The 16,381-nt window shown below is 39.1% G+C and overlaps 1 protein-coding gene across 2 annotated transcripts in view; it reads right to left on the bottom strand.

The window, feature by feature from the left end:
- SAMD12 (sterile alpha motif domain containing 12) overlaps positions 1 to 16,381 on the bottom strand; it is a 446,863-nt gene that overhangs the window by 292,549 nt on the left and 137,933 nt on the right. The window lies entirely within an intron of this gene.

The raw sequence follows: 16,381 nt of genomic DNA, 5'->3' as shown, positions 1-16,381 counted from the left end.
ATTTTAAGCTGTCTCTTATCCTTGACACCTTTAAGGCTATGCATAGTACTTGTCCCAGCAAGTGCTGAAAACTATTAGGAATGAATCCTATAAGATGTAGAGATCTAAATACTAAAAATTCAAAGTCTTTGGAAGTAGGGTGGCACTATGAAGCCTGAAAACATTAATTACTCCACAGTGGGAAGGAAAAAACATCATTTCCACTACCCTGTGTGAAATAGCAATACCATAAAGTTGTAGTTAAGCTTGATAGAGAAGCCACACAGCTAGGACTTTTACTGCTCACTGACAGATCTGGGAGGAAAACAATCAAAGAGGTATGCAAGGCACAGACTTTGACAAAAGCCAAGCTCCAAGTACATTTACTGAAGCCCAGGCATGAACGCTCTGCTAGCCCCTGATCTCCCTCACCCACCCCAGGAATTTAGCTGATGCTAAATGAAAGCTTCATCATTAATACTCTTTTTTTTTTAAATGGATGAGTGTTTATTAGGAATGTAGGGCTACAATACTGAATAATGCAAAGACCAATGCTTAAGTATCGCTGCCCTTGTCACTGGGCATCATATTTCTTCCTTTCTCTTTCAATCTTTCAGATTAAGGCAGGAAGAGAAGCTGAATGTGCTAGAATAAAAGAGGAGGTATTTAAAAAGTTCAAGAAAAAAGTATAGAATACAAAAATGATGCGTGAGTTTTTAACTTTCTTGCATCAATTCACTAGTCATATGAACTTATAAAACTATTACATTTAACTTCTTTCAAACATTATATAATCTTTCATTCCTTTCAAACATCCACTAGCATTTTTTTTTTTTTTTTTTTTTTGTGAAACAGAGCTAATGTCAGTTTCTGAATCTGCAACAGAAAGCAGCAAATAGGAGTAGTGACTCTAAAGTATCTCATTTACAGCATTTGGCACTACCAACTCCTGTTTCACTGCAGCTACATTTATTCTATGGCCAATGAACATATTTTAAAAATATTTCATTCTACAATAAACCTTAATAATTTAAGTAAAATTTTATTTCTTTCTCAAATGTTCTTTCTTTTTTTGTAATACATTTCTATTTGTGTGATTCTTTGGATCAAATCACTTACAAAACAATCACACATAATACTTAATACTTTGCACTGATTTTTTTCCTTTCACTCTTAAACATGGCATACAATATTTCCAAAGATGATATTTTTATGTTTGTAAATAGTTATATATACTATGTTTATACATGCACATTTGTATGTATTTCTGTTTTTCATTCACATGCCCACTGGCATGTTGGGCTGACGTTTTCTCCGTTAGAGTTCTAGCAGGTTATGGGTCTGCCCTCTTCAAAGGGTACAGAAGAATGGTGCTATATGATTTCAGACACTGTACCCTAAAAGGTGCCAGTGATACCAAATCTGTCTGCATATATCATCTAAGATCCTCCCTTGGGACCCAGCTGTGTAGTGAGGAAATCCAGGCCATGCAACACGATCACATCCCAGAACGCTAGTCTCCTATTAACTGCTACAACCAACCCCTGGACAAACAAATAAGTAAGCTCCAGTTGACTCCAGCTACCGACCTTCACTCAGGATATCTCAGACCATAAGGTGCAGCGACATGTCATGCCTCCTGTGCCCTGAGTCAGTTCCTCACTTCTGCTCCTTGAGTGTTGTAAATCGTCATCTTACACCACTAAGATTTGGGACACTATCTTCTTGCACTTCTGAAACTGGAACATTGTTATAGTTTCCACAAGGATCACAGCTGTCACAGCTTTGTGTAATCCTGAATGGCTTGCATTTAAACAGGGATGCTCTGTATATGAGCAATGAGTCGGTGAATGAATAGACGATTTTCATGACTTCCATGTTTACAGACTCACCTTACCTTTTGCTCAGAAGGTAATTTTAGTCCAGCACTTGCAGGTCTACTCACTGTGAACTGTGACACTGCAGATCTAATAAACACATCTGCTTCTGTATGCCATCCACAACCTTGACTCTCAAGTCACTCTAACTTCAGTTCAAAATCATATTGAACATTTCTGCTCATTTTAATGAGAGAAAGAGTTTGGTTTTTGAGGATGGAAAAGAGTAACTTTGTTCTTCTTGCTCTCCAGGTTTCCCTTTTTGTCCCTCATTACTTAGATTCTCTGGCACAATTAGGAAACTAAATCATTAGATCTTTTAACTAGTAAACCTACTTGCCATTGTGCATCACAAGTCAGCACCTCTGAGTCTGGTTCTTCCTGCTCTAAAAATTTCCCTTCAGATTAGCTGAATGAGTTTATAGCTGACACATCATTACTCCGAAACTCTTGTAAGTAAAGCTAATCACATCTTTTGAAAACTCCTATAAAGCAGTGGCAGAAGATTGTAAATTAAGTAGGGAAAGCTGGAGGATGAAGTTGCTTAGACATCAATAACCCAGACCTCCTCCTTCCTGGAAGGTTATATTTTACTATCTCATTTCCTAGGAAGCAGAGGACTCCCCATACCAACATTAGCCCATTCACGAACATTCTGGATAAATAAACAAAGAATGTGCCCTCATAGTCTATCATGTAGAATTTTGCTGTGGGTACTCCTTTTGATCATAAATACAGAAGTTCTGCAGATATGACTTAAGGAGACATCTGGTTTTTCCTCATAGTATGTTCATTCACTCTTGGATCTCTATAAACTCAAATGTTTAGGCACTGATTTTTAAAGATTTATTTGTACAGAGAAGAAAGAGAAGAAAATCTTCCATCTGATGATTCACTCCCCAAGTGACCCCAATGGCCGGATGTGAGCCGATCTGAAGCCAGGAGCCTCTTCTAGGTCTCCCACATGGGTGAATGCAGAGTCCCAAGGTTTTGGGCTATCTTTGAATGCTTTCCCAGGCCACAAGCAGGGAGCTAGATGGGAAGCGGGACTGTGGGACTAGAACTGGTGCCCACGTGGTATCTTAGCATGTGCAAAGTGAGGACTTTAGCTGCTAGACTACGGTGCTGGTCCCTGGGCACTGATTTTTAAGACCATATTATGTTACAAGGATATACTGCCAATAACTTGATATACAAAATGGGAAATAGGGCAAGGGAGAAAGACTCCTACTATTCATAACAATCAAACTTGTCTGTTCCTACCCAGATGGTCACAGACAAACTGAATCCACTTATCAGGTGATTCTTACCTTTGGCTCTAACAAAAGTTTTACCAGTTTGTTACATGTTAACTTTTCAGAGCAAAAATGACTCCAGTTGCCCCACTCTGCTAATGATTTCTGGATTTTCAAGCTAGTTTCGATTGTTTTGTCTGTACTTTCCTTTCTTGTGGCACCCAGGTCAATCTCAACCACTATTTCCATCATCATTTCATCCATTCCAGTGAACAACGATGTTTTCAGAGTGAATCTTATAACCTGTGTGACTCCATTAGAGTTCAAAGTTTACTTCCCATCAACAGTATTATTAGGGTTCGTTTTCCCACACATCTTCACCAGCATTTAGTATTTTTTAAATTTTTGGATGAAATCACTTGAATCCAGATGAGGTGAACTCTCATTGTAATTTTTATTCATTTTTTTAAAGATTTATTTATCTTTATTGCAAAGTCAGATATAGAGGAATAGAGATAGAGAGGAAGATCTTCCATCCATTGATTCACTCTCCAAGCAGCCGCAACATAAGGAGCTGAGCTGACCTGAAGCCAGGAGCTAGGAGCTTCCTCAGGATCTCCCACACAGGTGCAGGGTGCCAAGGCTTTCAGCCGTCCTCGATTGCTTTCCCAGGCTGCAAGCAGGGAGCCACATGGGAAGCAGGGTCACCAGGATTAGAACCAGTGCCCATATGAGATCCTGGCATGTTCAAAGTGACAAATTTAGCTGCCAGCCTACCGCACTGGGCCCTATTTGTATTTTTTTGGATGTCATGTGGCCATTTACATTTTATCATTTGAAATGTGCCTGTTGGAAGTGTGTACTAGCATAACCATTATGGAAAACAGTAGATTCCTTTGAGATCTGAAAACTGATCTACCATGTAAAACAGATATTACACCCCTGGGAGTTTATCCAAACAAAATGTAATCAGCATTTGAAAGAATTATTTGTACCCCTATGTTTATTATGGCTCAATTCACAATAGTGAAGCTATGGGATTAATCTAGATGTCTGTCAACTTGTGGCCATCATGCAGAGTGAAATGAAGCAGTCCCCAAAAGTCAAATGTGATGTTTTCTCTGATATATGATAATTGATATAGAATAGGAAAAAAACCATACATCCTGTGATTTGATTGTTGCTTTTAGATCTTGTTTATACTTCTGTCGACATGGGCTCTTTCTACCTTTTACTTTTTGAATATTATGGTTACTGGTGTATTAAGCATTTAAGTTATAATTTCAGTGTATTCTATAATTACAGGCTTAATGCATCACTAACCAGAATAGTCAACAAGTAACAAATGGAAGGACCACAATAAGTAACAACATGGAGCTGAATAGGAAATGGAACAGACAACATGAACTGGTGCCCATAAGGGATGCTGGCACTACAGGTGGCAACCGAACACAGAAGGTTATAGCACTGGCCCCTGAATTTATGGTTTTGCAAAAATTAAAGAAGTAAAAGAAAGGAAATAGAGTGATGGAAATAAAAGGAAGGGCTGTATGCTTATCTTCCTAAGAGTTATATCTCTGAAATACTTGAGATGTACTCTCTTTATATTAATAAAAACTAAAAAAATCCACTTAATTCCTATGTGCAACTTGGAAAAACAGGAAGCTTGTCCTTGGCATACAGCTATCTGATCTACCATACTCTCCCACAGAAGGGAGGTGCAGAACCTGCAGAACCGTCCAGCCCTTTCACTGTCCTCCCTCCTGCCTCCAGACACTGATGCCTCTCTTTACAGCCATTTCTGCACTCTTCTCTGGTTTGTTGTCATTTCCTCTTTTTTTTTTAAACAATAAGAACCTAAACCAAAATAATAGTTCATAAAACAAAGAGATAAAACATTGTACGTTTACCAGGAATAGCAAACTAATAAGAAAAGAAACATCCTGCCCCAAGGCAAACATTAAAAAAACATGGGCTCCAGCTCTCTCTCCACTTTCACATCTATCACATGGCTTCTAGATCACATCCCTGGAGATGATTTTGGCTTGTTTTGCTGCCTTAGAAGAGGCCTGGGGCAGTTTGTTATCCTAACTCCTGCGCACTGTGACACCAAGCAGAATTCCAAGCAATGTCTATCTAATTCGGTCCCAGTGTTTCACAGACAAACTGAAAGTGCATTTCAAATGCCTTTATTTTCTATCTTACACAGGGACTTTATGCAAAATACACACTCCTTTGAGAAAAAAGTTGCTTGTGAATTAGATTTTTTTAAACAAGTGATTTCCATTTTCATGTTTCCCTATACAATAACTTAGGTTATAGTTTACATTAATTTCTGGCTTGTGTTTAACAGCAAAGAAATGTTAAGCAATAAATGATAGGTACTCATAGCTAAAGCTGAAGTTTTTTGATGAATAAAGTAAATGGTGTATACACAGCTTGATACTAAAATAATATACTTATGAAATGCCTATATATAATATACATACATATATACATAAGTTATATCACACATATATAGGTAGTTCGAGTAGACTTTACCTTTTTAGCAAGAAAAATTTCCTTTACTTTTTCTGGGCTTTGATTTATAAGAAAACACTGCCATTTTAAACTTGGGAATGTCTATCCAAATTCTGTACTATGTGAGAATACATTCTGTCCAGGTGGTTGACTGTGAAAAAGCAGACGATGCTTAGATTGACATCCATTAGTAGGAAAAAGTGAGCTTAATGGCCAGACATCAGACAAGGATAAACATATTTCCAAGATCTCTTTCTTCTCTGCCTATTCTGCAATGACTTTCAGCTCTAAGATTTCTCTTATTTTGGCTGCTATTTTGCCATCATTCTCAAAATAAGACAAGGAAGAGAAGAGGAAAGAACTGGAGTGGAACAACAACAACAACAACAACAGGAATACAGGGAAGAAACACACATTTGCAAACCATAAAAACTTACTTTAGAGGCTGCTAGTGTTCATTTTCCCAAAAAAAGGATCTGTAAATTTAACAAGAATGGCTGGTGCTCAAAATACTCAGTGTTTAAATAAATTAGTTTTTAAAGTGTTAAACAGGCCAACTTCTGTCAGTGTGACACTCTTATAGAAGAAAGTGATTAGGGCATAAAATAAAGTATCTTTTCTATAATATAGACAAGATACCTATTCTTAAATAAGTTTCTTGTCTATATTATAGGGTACTACAAAAAGTTCATGGAAAATGGAATTAAAAGGAAAGTTTTTTTTGGCCCAAATTTCTTGACATTTATTCCTTTTTTTTCACAATGAGAACTTCCTATAATATTTCTGAAAACTTTTATTATTGAGTTTTGTTTCCAGAGAGACAGTTCTGGACTGCAATAAATTTATCAAGAGGTATATGTGTTTACAACTTCATCAAAGACTAAATATCAGCAGTTAAATTAAAAATGACTGATAGTCTTTCTTCATTCTTTTTCTTCTTTTTTTTTTCTTGAGCTTACAAAGTTTGGGAAACATCAGTCTAGATTCAGGACTTTCCTAGATATTCACAGAGCAGAAATTGCATCCTGCGAAACAGGGCACTCTACTGCTAACAAGTAATAACAGTTTAAAATTTTCTTTCATGTTGAAGCCAGAGTTGGATATCTAATTTTCCCCCTGATGTTTGAATCTGTTTATGGGAAAAGATTCAAGAGAAATATTCTCACCATCGGGGCACTGGTTTCTGTTTCACATATCACATCAGTTTTCTCCATGAGTCTTATTACTTTTTTCCTTATCATGATAATGACTGATGAATATCAACCCAATCTTCCCTCCAAACTGTGGAAGCATGCAACTGATGAAGCCACAGTGCTATTTGCACATCGAGTAAATACCTCAAATTTTACATGTCTAAATCAGATTTCCTATTCTTACCCTCAAATTTCCCCACCTGTTGCTTTTCAACATCTCACTTGACAGAAACACTGTATTACTTATTGCAGCAGTCCCAAATTTTGGATTCATCACAGAACAAGAGTCACTTCTTCCTTTTTTTTCCCCCAGGCAATCTATTAAACCTGAGGGTTCTTTCTTAAAATACAGCCAGACTACAATCTCCTCTTCAACATTGCTGTAATCCTGATGGGAAACATAATTGTGCCACACCAATACTATGGACCTAAAAGGATACTTTGTTCTTTCTCCACCCTTATTTTAAGTCTTTCAAATGCCTTATAAGGCCTCACACAATCTGGATACATAGTATCTTTGACATCTTTACCACTTACCCTAATACATTCTGCTCATATCATACCAATCTCATTCTTACCGCTCAAAAAATGCCAACTACGCTCATTTCTTTTTTCCAAAAATGCTCTCCTCTCAGCTCACCACGTGCACCACTTCCTTCAAGATTCTGTTCAAACATTCTCTTCCATATAAGTCTGATCCTGATGGTCCCGCTTAAAAAACACTGCACATCTACCTTTGATGCTTCCAATGCTTCATTACCACGCTTCACTATTTCATTAATAGTGGCAAAGTTCATTAACAGATTCTATCATTCACTTATTTGGCCTATTTTTTTTCTGACTTTTTGTCAGCTTGCAATCTGCATAAAGGCGTGAGTCTTTCTTCTTTGTGAGAATTTCCAAATATTAGTATAGAACCTGACACAAAGTAGGCATTATGTATTAAAGCAATGAAGCGATTCTCTGGACGGTCATCATATGTCACAACTTCTATATCCTGGGATATCAGAACACCAGTTCAAGGGTGAGGTGCATTCCTGACATTCCTGGGTTGGGATTAAACCAGTCTTTCCTTCGATTAGATTTCTTTTTTACTTGTGTTGAACTGAAATGCAGAGGTATTCTAACACTGTAGTTCTTAGAAAGATAGTTACAATGTCTGGTATTTTGTTTCTTTCTTGATCGATACAGAGTGAGGGATAAAAAAGCTTGCATTTGGAATCACACACACCTGGAATGAAAGCCAGGTCTGGCACTGACTAGCACTGTGGAAGCTGGGCCAATTGCTGAACATTTCTCCACACATTTCTCAACACACAGCAAATAATATCTATCCGATAGCCTGTGAAAGGATTAAAATGGCTCATCTAAAGCAATAAAAAAGTTCCTGCCATATATTTTATATCCGAAAGGCTTATTTTAGTGTCTCTTCAATGGCATCAATTTGCTCTGCTGCTCGGTTTTCAACTTGAATTGGAGAGGTTGAAGTGCACCTGAGTCTGGAATCAAGCTGACTTGAGTTGTGGGTACTGTGAGTTGGCATTAGGTATAGCCAGCTAAGACAGAAAGAAAAAAAGAGCACAAAAGAACATACTTAAAAAGGTTAGTAGAAAGATAAGCAAAGGAAGAAGTGAGGAAATGTAGAAGCAGGACAATAATGGAAAGATAATGACACCAAATTGAAAGGCAAAGGAATTCTTATTCTGGCTGGGCTTTTTTGCAACTACTCAGATGCCCCTTTGTACCTTCCAATGATGAATCATGCAGCTGGTTTCCTTTGAGACTCTGAGTCATCTCTTCCCTACCTCCATGGACAGTTATGTACAAACTGTCTTCAGATCTTGTTAAAAATACAAGCCAGGGACCCCTGGCATTTCCCAGGGTGCACCATCCAGATGTGTAGGCTCTGCTGTTCATGGGCTATGAAGCAGATGCCTTCAGGAAATGCTGGTAAGACTTGCTGGCCCTCAGGTGATATGGCTGGGTATCAGTGTTTCTGACAATAAAGCCTAACAGAATAAGCAGATGTGCACAGGCAGGCAACAAGTGAGAAGCTGTCTCTGGCATCCCAGATGGCTTTGTTATGAAGGCCTGCTTTTGCTTTTATCCCAAAGTGTGCAGCTTGTCAAAGAAAAATAAGGAAAGTATGCAAGAAGACCAGACTACATTTTGTGTCTCTTCTCTCAGCAGAAAAATCCATCACTCATTCACGTGGATGAACATACTCAAGCGAGGTTGTACTGTGTGCAACACACAAAAGCACACACTTTCTGAGCACATACTTAGGGGCAAAATATTTGCAATAACGGTGGATTACCGAAAACCCGACAAAGCCAAAACCTGATGAGACAAAAACCGTTTAGGCATCATCATTACCATCTTACCACACTCCTTCCGTGATAACAGTGAAGTAGACTAGTAACAACGTCTTCATGTAAAAACGGACTACACACAACGTGCTGGAGGTCCTACACCACGAGCTGCCTCCTATGTCTCAGCTCTCTGAGTATGGGCCAGGGGGAAGCCACAGGACTGATGTACACCAAAGAAAACATGGCAGAGACGACGAGCCATGCCGGACCTGACTTTTCGAGGCCTTGCATCCTGTATCCTCTTGCCCTTCCGAAAGCCCCATGATAAGATGTGTGGCCAAATCTGATCAAATCAGCTTGGTGAATGTATGGAAGAGTATGCCACTTCAGATATTAGATAAAAATTGGTACAAAAGAATATTGGGAGGGTTCTGTCAAGAAGCTTAGATAAAATTATGCCGGATATTTTAAATAGCCTATAAATTAGTTACTACTTTGAGTTTATTGAGAAACAGACTTAGGGAAGTAAAGGGGGTCATCCAAACTCATACTGTTAGTGAATCCCGGGGCTGCCTCAGTGCAGACCAGTAACCGCTGCAGCTTCCATGCTTACTTCATAGGCCGTCTAGGTTGATGAACATGGTGGGCAACATGAGGCTCTGAAATGTGACTTATCTTGAGGTTCCCGGGGCTAACTTGATTCCTAATTAATCCACCAAGATAAATTTTATCAAAAACAACACTGTTTTTCTTCTAATATGGATATACAAATCAGAGACCTGGTCCATCCTCCAGATCTCTTTCTACTGCTCTTGCTATTCCGATCACATTAGATCCTGTGGGGAAGGATCTGGGCTTCTTCCATCTCGTGTGGGAGATCCGAGAGGGAATGCTTGACCTCAGAGTTCTCGGCCTATGAGGGCACTCCAATTCCATAGGTTCACTTTCTAAATGGCCCCAGCATCTGGAGCTGGGCCCATCTGAAGCCAGGTTCCAGTGGCTTTTGCTAGATCGCCTGGTGCTTGCAGGGACTCAAGGACTTAGACCATCCTTCGTTGCTTTCCCAGGCCATAAACAGGGAGTTGGACTGATGTGGCGCCATGGGAAACAAACTGGTGCCCATATATGATGCTGGTGTTTCAGGTGAAGGCCTGCTGAGCTATTGTGCTGGGCCCTATAATTCACTTTTTTAAATGATGTACTCATTTTTATTGTAAACTCAGATAGAGAGAAGGAGAGACAGAGGAAGATCTTCCATCTGATGATTCACTCCCCAAGTGACCACAATGGCTGTTCCTGAGCTGATCTGAAGCCAGGAGCACAGAGCTTCTTTGGGGGCTCCCATGTGGGCACAGGGTCCCAAGGCCTTGGGCCATCCTTGACTACTTTCCAAGGCCACAAGCAGGGAGCTCATGGGAAGCAGGGCCACCAGAATTGGAACCAGTGTCCATATGCGATTTTGGCACGTGCAAGGCAAAGACTTTAGTCACTAGGCTACCGTGCTGGGCCCTATAACTCATTTTTATGGCAGCCCAGGCTGACCAAGCAGAGAAATTTCTAGTACAAATAAACTGTTCAATTCATACATAGTAATATTGGGAGTCCATCTTTTATTCAGAACTGGAGATGCATACTGCAATACATCTCCACTTCATGGTATATTTGCCTCCATTATACAAAGATCCTTTAGATAAATATATGCATATACATGCCTACCTATATATTTACTGATCTTGTGCTTTGCAGGAAGACTGCATTTTATTGGAGATGTATGAAACAAAGATTGATACAGCTGAAATAAAAATTCTCACTGCCAATATATAACTAGGGAAAGGATAAAATAGAAGGTGATAAATTACCAAGTAATAGAAGGAACATATTTTTGGTCCAGCATTTGCATTTCCTTTTCAAATCCCCCTGTCTGTACAATTAAAAAATTGCCAAAGATTTACTTCATTGACATAATTATCTTTTTTTTAAAGTTTTTTTTTATTTATTGGAAAGTCAGATATACAGAGAGGAGGAGAGACAGAGAGGAAGATCTTCCGTCCGATGATTCACTCTCCAAGTGAGCGCAACGGCCGATGCTATGCCAGTCCGAAGCGAGGATCCAGCAACATCTTCCGGGTCTCCCACGCGGGTGCAGGGTCCCAAGGCTTTGGGCCATCCTCGACTGCTTTCCCAGGCCACAAGCAGGGAGCTGAATGGGAAGTAGAGCTGCCCGGATTAGAACTGGTGCCCATATGGGATCCCAGCATGTTCAAGGTGAGGACTTTAGCCGCTAGGCCACGGGGCTGGGCCTGACATAATTATCTTTTAAAACTGTTTTTCCAGAATCCACATCCAAACACATGATTTTACTGGCCATACCCACCCCCCCCCCAAGTTATTATGCATCTTTGATTAATAATCTAATTAATTTTAGTGTTTCTATATTCATACTGTTAGTTTTAGTCTTGCTAACAAAGAAAGCACACACATGATTCAAATAATTAATGAAAGGGTTTATAGCAAAAAAAAAAAAATCACTCTTTCCCATTTCTTTCACTGGCAATTCTGTGCTCTTTGAACTTAAAATACATGATTCCAATCCAACAACTTTCTACCTATCTCCTCCAACTTCATCTGCAATGTGCAAGACAACCTCTTAATAGCTTATACTTTCGGTCTCTCACTTATTAGCCTCAGGGAATTCTCTAGTAATACCCTAATGAGAATAAGTATCAGAACACAAAAGCAAACTTTCTCATTGTATTCATTTTTGTAAATGTGCTTACGTGCTGTTTGCTAACTAAAACAACATTTTACGTCTTATGATTTAAAAAATAACGAATCCATCTTTCTGTATTTGTTCTTTCCTTTGACGTCCTAACTTCCGGCAGCCAATGTATTCCTTCACACTGTTAGGGTTAATTTTGTCCTCTGGCCTGTTAGATTATGACTGTGAATGGACTCAAAGCTAAAAAATAAATAAATAAGCAGAATTTATCTTATTATCACTGTGTAAATACTGTCTAAATGCTTGGCAATTTGGTTTGGTTTTTTTCTTTTATTACATTCTCAGCAGTCCAATGTCACAGCCACTGAGAATCTCAAAGCAATTTCTCAACATTGAAATCATATGGAATTATTTTTCTTATGTGCCAGTGGTTGCTTACTTATGACACAATTCAGTTTATTTTCTGCTGAAGCAGAAATAAAATTTAGGGTCTTTGGAGTATCTTTTTCCTCAATTTTGTGATCAAAATTTTCAAAAATTGTAATCATATTCTATACTTATCAAATTCCTGTTTCTTATGGATTTACTTCATAAAGTCTCTCTTGTTCCAGATAAGCTTGGTTCCTTACATCTTGCCAATCTTCAACGCTGAACCCATTAAATAAGAACTCTCCATAACTTTCCCTTCAACATACTTAAGTGAACTTATATGATATTGGATTTCTTTCACTGAGCATAATGTCCTCAAAATTAATGTTGAAGGCTTCTGAATTTCTTTTTTGATGTCAAATGATATGCCACTGTCCATCAACACCAGATTTCATCTGTTCCTTCATCTTTGTACACATTGCCTTCTGTTACCTTTGCTTTTGTGAATAACGCTGCTGTGACTCTGAACTTGGAGTACACACATCTTCTTGTGGCTTTGCTTTCAAGTGTTTGGCATTTTTAACCAAAAGCTGAATGGCTTTAAGAAAACAGAAAAGAAAGAAAAAGAAACTTCTTATGATCACTCATATCTTTCTTTAATATTATGGGTAGGCAAACAAAGGCCTGTGGGTCAAATTGAGCTTGTTGCCTATTTCTCCATAACTCGCAAGCTAACAAATAATTGCCTTTATATTTTAAACATCTGAAAAAAAAAATCAAAAGAGTAACCATATTTTATGATATATGAAAGCTATGTGGGATTCAAATTTCATTGTTCACAAAATTTGATTGAGATGTGGCCATGCCCATTTGCTTTTATGGCATATACACCAGGGGCTGAGTAATTGCAATGAAAACTACAAGCTTGCAAAGTGAAAATGTTTACCATCTGGCTCTTCACAGGAAAAGCTTACTGACCACTATTTTAGGACACATCTACAACCGTCTCCCAAAATTTGCAAGCTTTGTCAGAGGTGACTGAATCTGTTTCCTACCTTGCAACATCTGACACCTAAGTGGATTTACTTCTCTCACACCGAATATGATTTTGTTAAGGTCACTGAGGCATGCACATTGCTAATGCTAACACCACTTCTTCCAACTTTGTACTTTGCTTCTTATGGTCTTATGGCAGCGTCTGACACAATGGACAACTGTCTTCTTGAAAAACTTCTTTCTCTTGACAGCCACCAGTCTAATACTATTCTTCTTCTTTTTTTTTTTTAAAGATTTAATTATTTTTATTGGAAAGTCAGATATACAGAGAAGGGGAGAGACAGAGATGAAGATCTTCCATCCAATGTCCAATGATTCACTCCCCAAGTGACCACAATGGCCAGAGCTGATCTGATCTGAAGCCAGGAGCCCAGAGCCTCTTCCTGGTCTCCCATGCGGATGCAGGGTCCCAAGGCTTTGGGCCATCCTTGACTGCTTTCCCAGGCCACAAGCAGGGAGCTGGATGGGAAACGAGGTATCCGGGATTAGAACCAGAACCTATATGGGATCCTGGCATATGCACGATGAGAACTTTAGCCGCTAGGCCACCACACCGGGCCCTCCTTATCACTGCTTACATCTCTCCTAGATACATTTTTGGGTTCAGTTCTACCAACCATCCTTTCTATCTGCATTCTCTGTTAGGGTAATTCCAAGTCCCACTACCTTTAAATTTTGTCAGTAAGACAGTGACACTCAAATGTTACTTTCATCTCAGTATTTCTCCATAATTTCCGAATCATCTATATGAGCTGCCTTCTGCTCTCTCTAAATTAGATATTCAGATCCAGTGCGCTAGCCTAGTGGCTAAAGTTCTCACCTTGAACATGCTGGGATCCCATACGGGTACCGGTTCTAATCCTGGTGGCCGCACTTCCCATGCAGGTTTCTGCTTGTGGGTAGGGAAAGCAGTTGTAAATGGCCCAAAGCCTTGGGATCCTGTAACCTCACAAGAGACCTGGAAGAAACTCTGGGCTCCTGACTTCAGATCTACTTAGCTCTAGTCACTGCAGCCACTTGGAGAGTGAACCATTGGACCAAAGATCTTCCTCTCTATCTTTCCTCCTCTGTATAAATCTGCATTTGCAATAAAAATAAATAAATAATTTAAAAATTATATACTCAATAGGACTTTAAACATAACAGGTCCAAAACATAATTCATTATTTTCCTCAAATTTCATTCTCTGTCAATGTCTTTTCCTCTTGTAAGACAGTGACAAGCCCAGTAAACCTTATTTGGTTTTTGCTCTCTGTATCCATCTCAGTAATCCATCCGTCCACCCATCCATTCTGTGCTCCAACCAGTACTGTGTAGACTGCAGGGAAATACCTGCAAGACCCACACTTACCTCTATCTGTACTACTGCCACATCGCTTCAAAAGGCAATTTTGGGGACTAGCACTGTGGTGTAGTTGCTACTTGTAACGCTGTATCCCTTTTAGATGCCAGTTCCAGACACAGTTGGTTCACTTTCTATCCAGTTCCCTGCACTGGGAGAGCAGTGGAAGATGACCCAAGCACTTGGGATCCTGCATTTAGGTGGGAGATCCAGAAGAAGCTTCAGCCCTGGCTTCAACCTAGCCCAGCCTTGGTTGTGGAATTTGGGGAATGAACCAGTGAATCAAAGATTCTCTCTCTCTTTTACTCACTCTCTCTCTCCCCTTTTCCTGCCCCTCACCTTTTCCCTCTTTCTCATTATCTTCCCCTCTCAAACTTTCCATCTCTGACTCTTTGTAAAATATCAATAAGTATTTTCTAAAAGGCAATTGTTTCTCAGGCTATGCTAAAAAACTCATGATTTCCTCATTTGCCGCCTCTAATCTATTCTTAATAGCACAATAAAATTAAACATATTCTTAATTTTTGTAATCTGAAAGGCAAAGAGTTAGACACAGAAATATTTCCCATCTGATGTTAAATCTACAGTGTCTGCAACAAACAAAACCCTCTGGCTCTAGAACATGTATGGCAGGGACCCAACCACTCAGGTGTGAGTTAGCAGGAAGCTGGATTTAAGGTAGAGGAGCAGGGACTTAAACCAGGCATGCTGGTCAAATGCTTGCTCCAAAGACAACTTTTCATTGTGTAAATCTGATGTTCTAAAACTAAGCCATTCCTTTCCTCTTTCCATTTCCCAAACATACTGAGCCGTCCCTAATTTATCCCCAATTTACATTACCCTAAGGTAATCAAAGCTATTAAGCTATGTCTTCTCTCTGGCATTCATACTGTTTTGGGTTGACATTTTGGTTCCAGTACAAATGTCACCTCAATCCTGTTTGCCTTGATCAGGTGATCTAAATTTATTCTGATATATTTTTTGAGATATTGCATTTTCATGCCAGTCCTAATCATTATAAGGTAGTCTGTTATTTCTGCTTACTACAATGTTTCTGCATAGAGCACATAGTAACTTAATATACATTCATTGGATGAGTGAACTATATAGCAAATACGGAATTTTTTCTACCCTCCAGGCTGCTTCTTGGTGGTGTGTAAATTCTAAAGTTGAGTACACAGAAGCAAACTTTTTCTTATCTGTCCTTTGTTTTAGTTTGACAGAGGAATAAAGTTTTGGTGTTAAAATGATCGGAAGTAACAAAGCAACATTCAATGGCAAGGCATCGCCTTGCACATGTCAGTTCAAAAATAGGGCCTTCCTGCTCCGTCTCATTCATTTACTCAAATGCTTGTGCTGAACACTCGTTCAGTGGCCAGAACTACGTCAGAAATGGAGTACTAAGCACTGAATAACACAGAAAGGGCCTTTCCTCCACCGTGTACTTCAAACTCACACTCTCAGCTGAGCAGACCAAGAAAGCTAAGGAAGAGAGGCGACCGAAGACTCAGCAGACTTCAGCCTCACTGCTCCAATACAATTTCACAGACCCCAGTTTTTCCTTTAGATCATTAAATTGTACATCGTTGGTTTTAACTTGCTAAGCCTGTGTTTCTTCATAAAGGAAGGGAGATGACATATTTATCTCACAGATTTGCTGTAACGATTAGATGTCATTTCATCTTGGTACTAACGGTCATTAATAAACAGTATTCTCTGCCTTTATTTCATTCTATGATTCCCACTATGGCTGATTTGGTTGGTACTCCCACTCTCACT

The sequence above is a fragment of the Ochotona curzoniae genome, unplaced genomic scaffold (assembly GCF_017591425.1).
Source record: "Ochotona curzoniae isolate NIBS_2020 unplaced genomic scaffold, NIBS_Ocur_1.0 contig_3190, whole genome shotgun sequence".
NCBI classification, from domain to species: Eukaryota; Metazoa; Chordata; class Mammalia; order Lagomorpha; family Ochotonidae; genus Ochotona; species Ochotona curzoniae.
This window is presented reverse-complemented; position numbering and strand designations above follow the sequence as displayed.